The following is a 10,722-nucleotide window of genomic DNA, read 5'->3' on the forward strand; positions in this document are numbered from 1 at the left end:
TACACAATTTACATACCAAAACTAAAAATTATAGAATTTCTAAACTTAAAACAAAAAAAAAAATAAAAAATAAAAAAAAAACTAACCGGCTTTTTAGGTGGTGACCGGAGAAGTGAAGGTGGTGACCGGAGAAGAGATGGTGGTGACCGGAGTTTCTTCCACAAACACAAAAATACACAAAAAATAGCAAAAATTAAAGCCTATAACACGTATGTAACAAATGTATAGAAGAAATGTAGCATAAACATGTTAAACTAACCAAGTGGGCCAAAATTCGGGAAGAACCGGCGGTGGAAGGAAGAAATTTGGGGGGAAAGTGAAGAAGAAAGAGGGAAAGTCGCTGATAAAGTGTTTTTACGTTTCGACTTTTAGCGGAGACGCATTGTCGCCGGTATTGATCCTATCGTCGCCGCTATTGGGTTAATCAGGATAAGATTTGTGTGGCTAGGGTTTAATGTGGGACACAGACTTTTAGCGGAGACAGCTGTCGCCGCTAATAACCTACCTTTTGTCGCCGGTATTGCCTTTTAAGTCCCCAACCGTTAGATCAGGATTTTGATCAACGGCTGGGGTTTGGTCTCAAGTTGTGTGACACGGATCGACCAATAGCGGCGACATAAGGACCGTCGCCGCTAATGGTGTCGCCGCTAAAAGCCTCCCTTTCTTGTAGTGTTATAATTGCTTAAGTAGCTATATACAAAGAGGAGAAAGAAACAATATAATCCTAAATTTGTTTTGCTTTAAATAACCTAGTCAAACATAAATATTTACTAATTACAAAGATACGTAGCTTATTTGGACTGATTTCTCATATTTTGACATCATTGAGCTCTTTGAACGTGTACAAAATAATTTAAGGTAGCGTTTGGTATGAAGGAATGGAAGGTGGAACGGAATGGATCATTCTAATGGAATGAAAATAAACATGTTTGGTTATCATGTGGTAATAGAATGGATCATTCCAAGGGAATGTAACTCCTTCCAAATATAAGTAGTTTAATACCCGTCCGGTGGACGGGGGTATTTAAATGTCATAGTAACAGGGATGGCAATGGGTCGGGTTTGGGGCGGGTTTAGGTAATCCCAAACCCAAACCCGATTAGATAAGCTTGTCACAAACCCGTCCCAAAACCCATTGGGTTTCTAGCGGGTAAATACCCATCGGGTATCGGGTATACCATCGGGTATACCCTCGGGTTTCGGTTAAACCCGTTAATTTAAAAGATTACTCGTTGGGTATACTCATCTCAAAACTCATTGGGTATCTATCGGGTAACTACTAACCGATTACATTTTGTAATGTTATTATAAAAGTATATATCAAATAACTACAATGTATACGGAATAGAATACCTATATGTGTAAAAAAAATGGATGTATCATATATATACATATTAATAATATAAAAGAAATTATATCGGGTATACAATCGGGTAAACGGGTACACTTTATCGGGTAATTGGGTCGGGTAAACGGGTATAATACTAAATCCCAAACTCGTCCCAAATCCACGAAAAAAATAAAGACTATTCCCAAACCCGATTAACCGACCCCAAACCCGTCCCAAATGTGTCGGGTTTCGGGTTTACCCATCGGGTTCGGGTTTGATTGCCATCCCTAAGTAACACAAGTATTCTTTTCTTTGCGTTCACCCTAGAGAAAACATTAGTTGTTTCAAATAGTGTATTGGTATGAAAGTAATTCAAACATCAATTCAAGCCAACCATTGAGACATAACTAAAAATTATTCGTCTCAAACTAAACTATTTGGCCCATTGACAGACCCACCAAATCAACTATAGTGTTCTACTCTAAACCAATCAAAGATATGAAAGTCAAACCCAAAACTGAGACAACTGGCCTTCTATTGCTACAAGAATCTGCAATATATAGTCGTCTCAACAAACTTACACATCAAAAATAAACAATAAACCTGTAATTATAAGAGGAAAAATTTCACTAATAAAACACTATTTACATTATTAGCGTGTGTAATGTGAGTTTAAACCTCAAAGTCAATAACCACCAACATACTGACCAGAAGCACTCTCGTATCTTCCCAGTGACACATCTTCTCCACCATAAGCTATAGAGACATTAGTCATTCCAGGATAATCTTTAGCCCAATGCATATGTTTCCACATGTAGAAGGCATATTGTTAAATCATCCAACTAAACCATTTACCGCACTTGGACAATTCATAGAGCTATTATGACCCATACCACCACACTTGTTGCAGCTAACACCATGCCTAGAACCAACATATTAATTCCCATAGGTGCTGATGCAGCAATTGAGATAATAATCTTTGGGTCCTCCTTTTTAAGCATATCGAGAAGAAAGTTGGTTTCTGATGAAACTTTTATCTTCTCGACTTTAAGAACATTTGACTTCACACGTTGTTTAACTTCATCAACGAAGCTCTCTTCTTTAACCTTTAACTTAAATTATACTTATTATAAATAATATTCCTTACAATTATGTAAATCTCTCTTCGTCTTGCTCTTTTATTTAATACAGATATTTGGCAGAAATTCCCATTATGTCCTCCCTCGTTTCTTGAAATGCAGTTGCCATGTTAAACCAGTCTAGTCTTGTATTTTGTAACTAAAGAATATTTGTTTAGTTTTCATTAACTGTCTGATGAATCCTGTCACATTGCCAATTTCCATCACCGTTATTTGTAACTTATTTACTTCATCTCCATTCACCCAACATGAGTGGCCGAATTTTGGTCATATGATGTACCCACTACGCCGAATTTTGGCTAATGAAGCACTGGTGGATAGCAGGGCCATTTTAAGTGTTGTTCCGTGGTGTTCCTCAAACCTGACAAAATTAAAGTCATGACAATTCCTTTAAAGCTAACAATAAAACACATATTGTAAAGGAAAATGAATTGTTTTCATGCTTACGAGTAGGCTGTCTTTCACTAATATATATATATATGTGTGTGTGTGTAGTTATAACTAATAACTTTTTAGTTTTTACATGTAAATTAAATAAAAAGATAGAAAACCTTGCAGCAACAACCAAAGGGATGGTCATCTAAATATGACCCAATCCCATAAGGCATAATTCCCGTGATCAAAGCTGTTGATATGGTTTTGTCAAACCCAACACAGTCAAAGCTAATTTCCACCCTCTCACCCATGACTTTATGTATCGTTTATATATAAATCGCAAAATAGAATGTAATCTACAAACAATTGAATAACTTGTATGCTAAAAGTGATTTATACTTGGATGATGATGTTACCATGTATAGAGGGGCACCACGCCATAGAATTGAGATGATGATTCCCATACGATTTTACATCAGCAAATAGATCAAGAACTATCATTTTCTCAAATGGGACGGAATGAGAGAGCCTGAAGTTTACAAAAATGTACTGGCGAGTCATCAATCAAGATTTAATCTTTGATTCCAACACAACACAAAATCAATAAAATAACTGAAAAATGTACTTAGAATTCCACAGTTTAGTTATCAGATATGGTAATTTTGACCCATTCAATTAAAAATGAAATATTTGACCTATTCGCTAAAAATTACATGTTTGACCCGTTTACTAAAAACAATAATTTTTACCTGTTTACTAAAATGGTAATTTTGACGAGGTCACTAAAAATGGAGAATTTGTCCCGTTTACTAAAAGTGATGAGTTATACATGTTAATTAAAATAGCTTCCTGGACTGCTTATTAGAAATGAAAACTTGACCCATTTATAGAAAAAGCACACACGATGCTAACGGGAAGCTCAATACACTATAAGGCAAAGTTATTCCTCAATTGTAATAAAGTTAACAGTTAGAAAACATAGAAAACATGATTCACATAGTTTTAAATTCAATTAAAAAACTCAAAATACTGCCGTTTTGAATTCACTTGGTGCTATATTACTGCATGTTTTCATGTTGAACGCAAAGATAGCACTTCATAATATATGAGATCTTGAAACTATTAACATAAAGGAAAAAAGGTTAAATTTTACCTTAGTTTTATGCTTACGGATTTCTTCTTTTTCAACTTCTGATCTAGCACTTCTTTGCACCTCAAATATAACAATAGCTCCTGCAACCTAAATAAAGTTCAAAATCTAAATAGTAATTAAATCGTTAAAGATTGATTTCGACCTGCAAAACGTCGTATGTACGTCTATATGTATATGTGTGTAAAACCATGGACAAAATCAGTTCGACACTTATCTGAACGCGTGACATCTTTCACGCGTGACATCTTTCACGCTCTCATTTGCTATATATACAGGAAGCCCAAATTGTTTTATTAATGCATAAAAGTTTTACATCACATTAAATTATTTGTGAAAATAATATAAATCTGTAATTTAATGAGACAAGCGAATTGTTTCAAAAACACATTGTGTTTTGGACAATGTGTTTGAGGTCAATATGACCCAACAAATTTCAACCTGTATTGGTTATTACCTTAATTCTGATGAACAACTTCTCGCCATTGGTTGGGAACTATTAAACCATGTCTACACGAAAAGTGAGATATGAGATCATGCCAATAGTCGTTAATCAATATGCATGAATATTCTCAATACAACGAACCTTAGCCAGGTATAAATTTCTACCCTGCATTCCCTTTTCTGCAGGATTCCTGATTACATATAAAACATGAAATCAATATTTTGTACAGAATTTAAAGAGTAAATTACACAGCTTGTCCCCTGTGTTATTTTTATATTTCGGTGTGGGTTTACACATTCTCTCAAGTAAAATAATCAAGATCAACTTAACAAAGTTGAAAAAAAAAAACCAATTTGTTAATCAAGATTATAAATGAAACTAATCGATTGAACTTTAAATAAAAAAATCATGTCAGATTAGTAGAAATCAGAGTATAATACCTGAATGAGTGAACGTTTTAAGTCTTGAAGAATTGTATGATACCTGGAACAAAAGAATTGTAGAACACAAATTTTCGCCGATGTCAACTGGTGCTTGGAACGTGGATTCTCTTGGTAGTGGTGATGCATCACATACGTCAATTGCTGGTTAGAGCCACAATTTACAAACAGTAGACCCTAATTCAATGGAAAATATAAAGATTAGCCCTAAAATATAAACAATATCTTCAAAACCACTTACATAGGTAAACATGTATACTATTTAGATGAAGGTGACCTCTAAATCAACATAAACACATACACAATCACCAGCGCAAAGATGCAATTGCATTTTGAAAGTGACGCATCAAACCTAATTTTACTCCATAACGAACCACAAATTGCAGAGAGGGACCTATGGCATGAAGGAGACGAAAATGAAAGAGTCGAGGTTCTGCGTTTTGATTTGGAGATTCGGATTGCGGATATGGGACGACAGTTTTATGGGTGGGTTAGAAGAAGTGGACCTGCAATTACGGAGAGAGTGGGGAGTTGAGAGCGACAGTGTTGCAAGGAATTAGGAGGAGAGTGGGCATGGGAGTTGGGCGATGATGAAAACTGGCTAAACTGTTATGAACCGCCACAAAGCAGTGGAGCAAAACCACCAACATGAAAACTGCCAATAACCGCCCTGAACCGTCATTAGAGCGGTTTTTTGTGAGTTTAAACGGCTGAGATTCATCTCAGCATGATCCGACGGTGGATATCGATTTGGATGGTGGTTAGATTTAATGGGATCCATATATATATATATAAATAATAATTTCCATTCCTTGATATGTAGATGTTTTTTTTCCATTCCCTCAAGGAATGGAAAGAAATATGTTATTATTATTATTATTATTATTATTATTATTATTATTATTATTATTATACTTATACTTTTATTTGTATTTATATTTATATTTATTAATATTCATACTAATATTAATATATATGAAAAATCTATTACTAATTTTTTATAATTAATATATTATTATTATTATTATTATTATTATTATTATTATTATTATTATTATTATTATTATTATTATTATAGTGTCAATTATATTTTTGTCGTTTTTGATACAGTTGTGTTTCCTTACTTCATCTTTTTTTTTTTAATCAAATTGTACAAAGTAATAATTCATTCTATTCACATATGAGTAACCAAACATCACAATGGAATGGAATGGAATGATCCATTTCATTACGTTGTCCATTCCATTACCTCGTCCATTCCATTCTATCATCTATTCTATTACCCCATACCAAACAGACCCTAATTATTATAAGAGATCTTAGAAGAATAGTTTATATTGAGTAAGTATATATTTTGACTCTCTTGTGCCCGGAATTTAACTAGCAATTAAAAAGATGATTGATCTTTAACGAAATACTAGCATTATTTCTATCTATGGTAATTCGTCTCTTCATTAATTATATCTTTTATAGGTTTTAAATTTTGCATATTTCTAAAGATTAAAAAAAAAATCATCTATATAAGCTATATAGGGTGTGATCATGCTCTCATAGTCACCATGATTATCTACATCAGCGTCATGTCACATACTTCTAATCCATTATTCAAAACCACTACCCTAATGGTGTGGTCATGACCCAAACCACTATACTTTTATTTTAATTTATTTTTCTGAAAAGGAAAAGGAAATACTGAAAAAGGAAAGGAAGCCCATGGTTGCCATGGTTTAATCTATGCCAACCATGGTTGATTAGGCAATGGGGTGGTGTAGAAATCTATTAATGGTCATACGTCTCAATTGATAACCCAACTCATATCCCCACACCCTTCAGGTGCCAAAATTATTCACCAATATTTGATTATGAGTGAATTATGGGAAAGAATTAATATAGGGTCCTAATATTAACACATGAAAAAAACTTATTTACACATGGTGTATACGGGCCGTATGTTATACGGCCCGTATAGAATTTAAAAAACTAACAAAGTCCGTGCCAGCAGACTTTGTCAATTTTTTTAATTCCATATGAGCCGTATAACAGTATACCCGTATACACCATGTGTAAATAATTTACATGGTCGTATAAAATGTATATGAACGATGTATACGGGCCGTATAGTGTTATACGGCCCGTATTCTTCGAAAATTAGTTTTTTCTCAAAGTATTTAAGGGATTTAAGGTGCCAATCACACGAGACATTTTACAGTCGTGAGTTGGTCAAACCTTTCTAAAAGTAGAAAAAAATAAAACATTAACAACTAACAAAGATTGAAGAACAAAAAGCCGCGTCGTATGACTGTAATAAAACGGAAGCTATCAACGCGGGGTTACGGGCATGGTATTATTCTTTATTTAATATTTACAGAATAAAAGGAAGGGTGAGGCATTTGATGAGAGTTGTAAGGAGAAGCATTGAAATCAAGGGTCCCGTCATTACAACCACTTGTTTTCAACGGGGATGTAATGCAATGATTCCACTCAATTGAATAGACAGACACTTGATTCACATGACTCACTTGAATCGTCTCGAAAGTACTGAACAACCGAAATAACAGCTTCGGTTTCATCAGCCTGTACCGAAGAAACCAAATTCACAACAATGAGTCTGAGTCCATTGTTGTTCGTGAATGTTTCGAATCATCATAGAAGACGTGTCGGGTTCTTCTGCTAGTGGTCGGGCTTCCAATGCTCACACAGGGTGATAAACAACGCTGATATGAACACAAACCAACTACTTTATCTTGAGTAGTCGGGAAAACTTTTCATCGGGGGAGGGTGAGTAGTATGAGTCTGAGTCCATTGTGGTTCGTGAATGTTTCGAATCATCATAGAAGACGTGTCAGGTTCTTCTGCTAGTTATTCGGAATGTTTCGAATCATCATTAAAATTAACAATGTGGTCTTGATTGAAGACGTAATTGCAAGATTGTTTGTCGGGCTTCTGATGTGCACAAAATGCAACATATAAATTACATCAAATGTGACATAAAACTAACCCTTTTTTAGTACCAATGTTGGAAAAGTGTGTTTTTGTCTTCCTTTTGTATTTTCAGGATTAAATGAGCTCAAATTAACAAAAGAAGCAAAAAGGCAGCTAAATCTAACATAAATATAAGAAAACGAACAAACGTAGCATGCCCGACCCCCCGACAGCATCTTCCCAAGCAAAAAAAAGAGAACACAAGGCTGAACACACCCCGTGCTCAGTGAGCACGGGGGCGTGCCCAAGTGTCTGCAGAAAAGACAAAGTTGTAGAAGCTTCTATCACCCACCACGGGGGCGTGCCCAGCGGACACGGGGTCGTTGTCAACTCTAAGATTCGCAGAATCTGAGGAAATCTTGATAGTTCAGATACGCTTTTTCACACGGGGTCGTGCCCAGCGGACACGGGGGCGTGGTCAACTAATGCAGACAAACTGCAATTAATGAAGAAAGAGAAGGAGGATGGACACGGGGCCGTGCCCGAGCTGCTGTTCAGGCTATAAATATGGGTGCTTGGCTCATTTGCAAACCATCCCTTGACACACCACCTCTCTCAGACTTCACCCACACTCCACCACCACCACAACACCATCATCCACCACCATCATCCATCATCCATCATAGAGTGTGTGAGTCGTCTCGGGATCCAAGATTGATCGTAAGAGTTCTTGACAATCAAAGGCCATGTTTGCCTAAGTCTCTTACATCACTTGGTAAAGACAAGTGTCTAGTGTAATACTTTTTATTTTTAATCTTTTCACACATTTTATTTGGTTATGTATTAATGACTTTAATAACTAGTTTCTTATGTTGAAGGTGATTCTTCCTTATCATTTGTCCGTGGTGTCTTGGCATTATTTTACTGTCTATATAAAATAAAAGATTTTCACCATTCATATCTCCATGGTTTATATGGAGATATGTTGGCTACCTGGTCGGGGGTTAAGGGAATGATTTGGTAAGAGTCTTGCCTTGTTCAGTGTATAGATCCTGCAAGGACCTCGGTCAAATTTAATAAGACCTCCTTCAATACCCACCTGTATTGGATGGCGGGGGTCCATACTCTTTGATCCCCTCATATGTAAGCTACTATTAAAACTTTAACCCGACTACTTAGGACTGTATCCCTGCTGACTCAGACTACTTAGCCGAGGCTAACGTCACCTTTAGAAGAGGGGCCTACCACATTATGCATTAATAACTTAATTAATTATCTTTCAATAATCCGACCCTTTAGGATTGTATCCTTGCTGACTCAAACTACTGGGTTGAGGGTAACGTCACCTTCAAAAGAGGGGCCTACTACAATAACTAAGATAATCTCTTAAAAAGTGCAAAAGTGCGGAAATAATCAAAGGTTACACTACACATGAGTCGGATCCAAGTGATTCAGCTTATCTTGTCTATCTGTTTTTACTTTTATTTTATTTTTCAGCAATTTAGTTAGTTTTACTTTTCTAATTTAAAAACCTTTTTTCTAACTTTTGATTTGATTAGACGTTGAAGATAAACCGGTACTAAAAGCTCTTGTGTCCTTGGACGACCTCGGTATCTTACCAACACTATACTACGCTCACGATGGGTGCACTTGCCCATATGTGTGTTTAGTGTTAGTAAATATCGTGTTTTATAAATTTAAAACTTGGCAAAAAAAGTGTTAAACGGCTTAAAATATACTTACACGCATCAAGTTTTTGGCGCCGTTGCCGAGTACACAAAGATTTTAAGAAAGTTAGGAATCAACGGCCTAATCGTTTTTTCTAATTTTTCTGTTTTTTAGGATTTTTCTTAGATTTTCAGTTTCTACAGAGCTCAGCACGGGTCATGCCTGTTTGGACACGGGCCGTGCCCATCATCGTTACTGGCAGTTTTTATTTTCCGAGTTACAGAGAGTTGAGCACGGGGCCGTCTCGGTGCAACACGGGGCCGTGTCGAACTCCCCAGTAACAGGGATCCGGAAAACAATCACTGTATCTCCGACCACGGGCCGTGTTCATCTGAACACGGGGCCATGGTGAAGCTTCTGAGCAACGTTCTTTTTTGTTTTTATTGCAGGACTTGGAACCCAGGCGACACATCTGAACTTTCTACGTAGTGTATGAGCTCCAATTCTAGTAAAGACTTAAAAGAACCCCTAGACGAACCCGAACGCTTTCTAAGAAAAAGACTTAAAGCGAAAAACCAAGAGAAAGTTTCGGGGGACCCACTTCTAATGGCGGACCAACGTACCCTCATGGATTACCTACGACCCACCGTAGGTAATCTCGGCGCCGCTATCAATGCACCGAATGTCGAAGCCAACACCTTCGAACTTCGGCCACATTTGATACAAATGCTTCAAAACTCCGCAACCTTCCATGGGCTTGCAGACGAGGATCCCTATCTAAAGTACCAATCTAAGGCTTGGCTCAATACCCTCCCAGTTGGCTCGGTAAACACCTGGGATGAACTAGCCCAAAAGTTTCTATATAAGTATTTCCCTCCTACTAAAACGGCTAAATTAATGACTGATATTAATACATATTCACAAGAGGATGAGGAATCCTTATATAAAACTTGGAAAAGGTTCAAGGTGCTACTAAGAAAGTGTCCTCATCACGGTCTTGCGGTATGGCAACAAGTATCCACTATCTATAATGGGTTGTTGCCACACACAAGACAAACACTTGACTCTAGCTCCGAGGGACTTTTAGGTAATCATCGTCCAAACGAAATATATAATCAAATTGAGGAAATTGCTCAAACCAATTTTCAGTGGCACACTCCCCGAGGCAATAAATCTATTGCCCCGGGCGCCCATAAGGTTGACGAAAGCACTTCTTTACAAGCTTAAATCGAAGCCCTTTCTTCAAAAATCAA

General features: G+C 36.6%; 1 non-coding gene across 1 annotated transcript; it reads right to left on the minus strand.

The window, feature by feature from the left end:
* Window positions 1-10,360: 10,360 nt before the first annotated feature.
* Window positions 10,361-10,467, minus strand: LOC118486186. Its single transcript, XR_004878041.1, has one exon. It is a non-coding gene; the product is annotated as a small nucleolar RNA R71 (small nucleolar RNA).
* Window positions 10,468-10,722: the final 255 nt, after the last annotated feature.

The sequence above is a fragment of the Helianthus annuus genome, chromosome 13, assembly GCF_002127325.2.
Source record: "Helianthus annuus cultivar XRQ/B chromosome 13, HanXRQr2.0-SUNRISE, whole genome shotgun sequence".
NCBI lineage: Eukaryota > Viridiplantae > Streptophyta > Magnoliopsida > Asterales > Asteraceae > Helianthus > Helianthus annuus.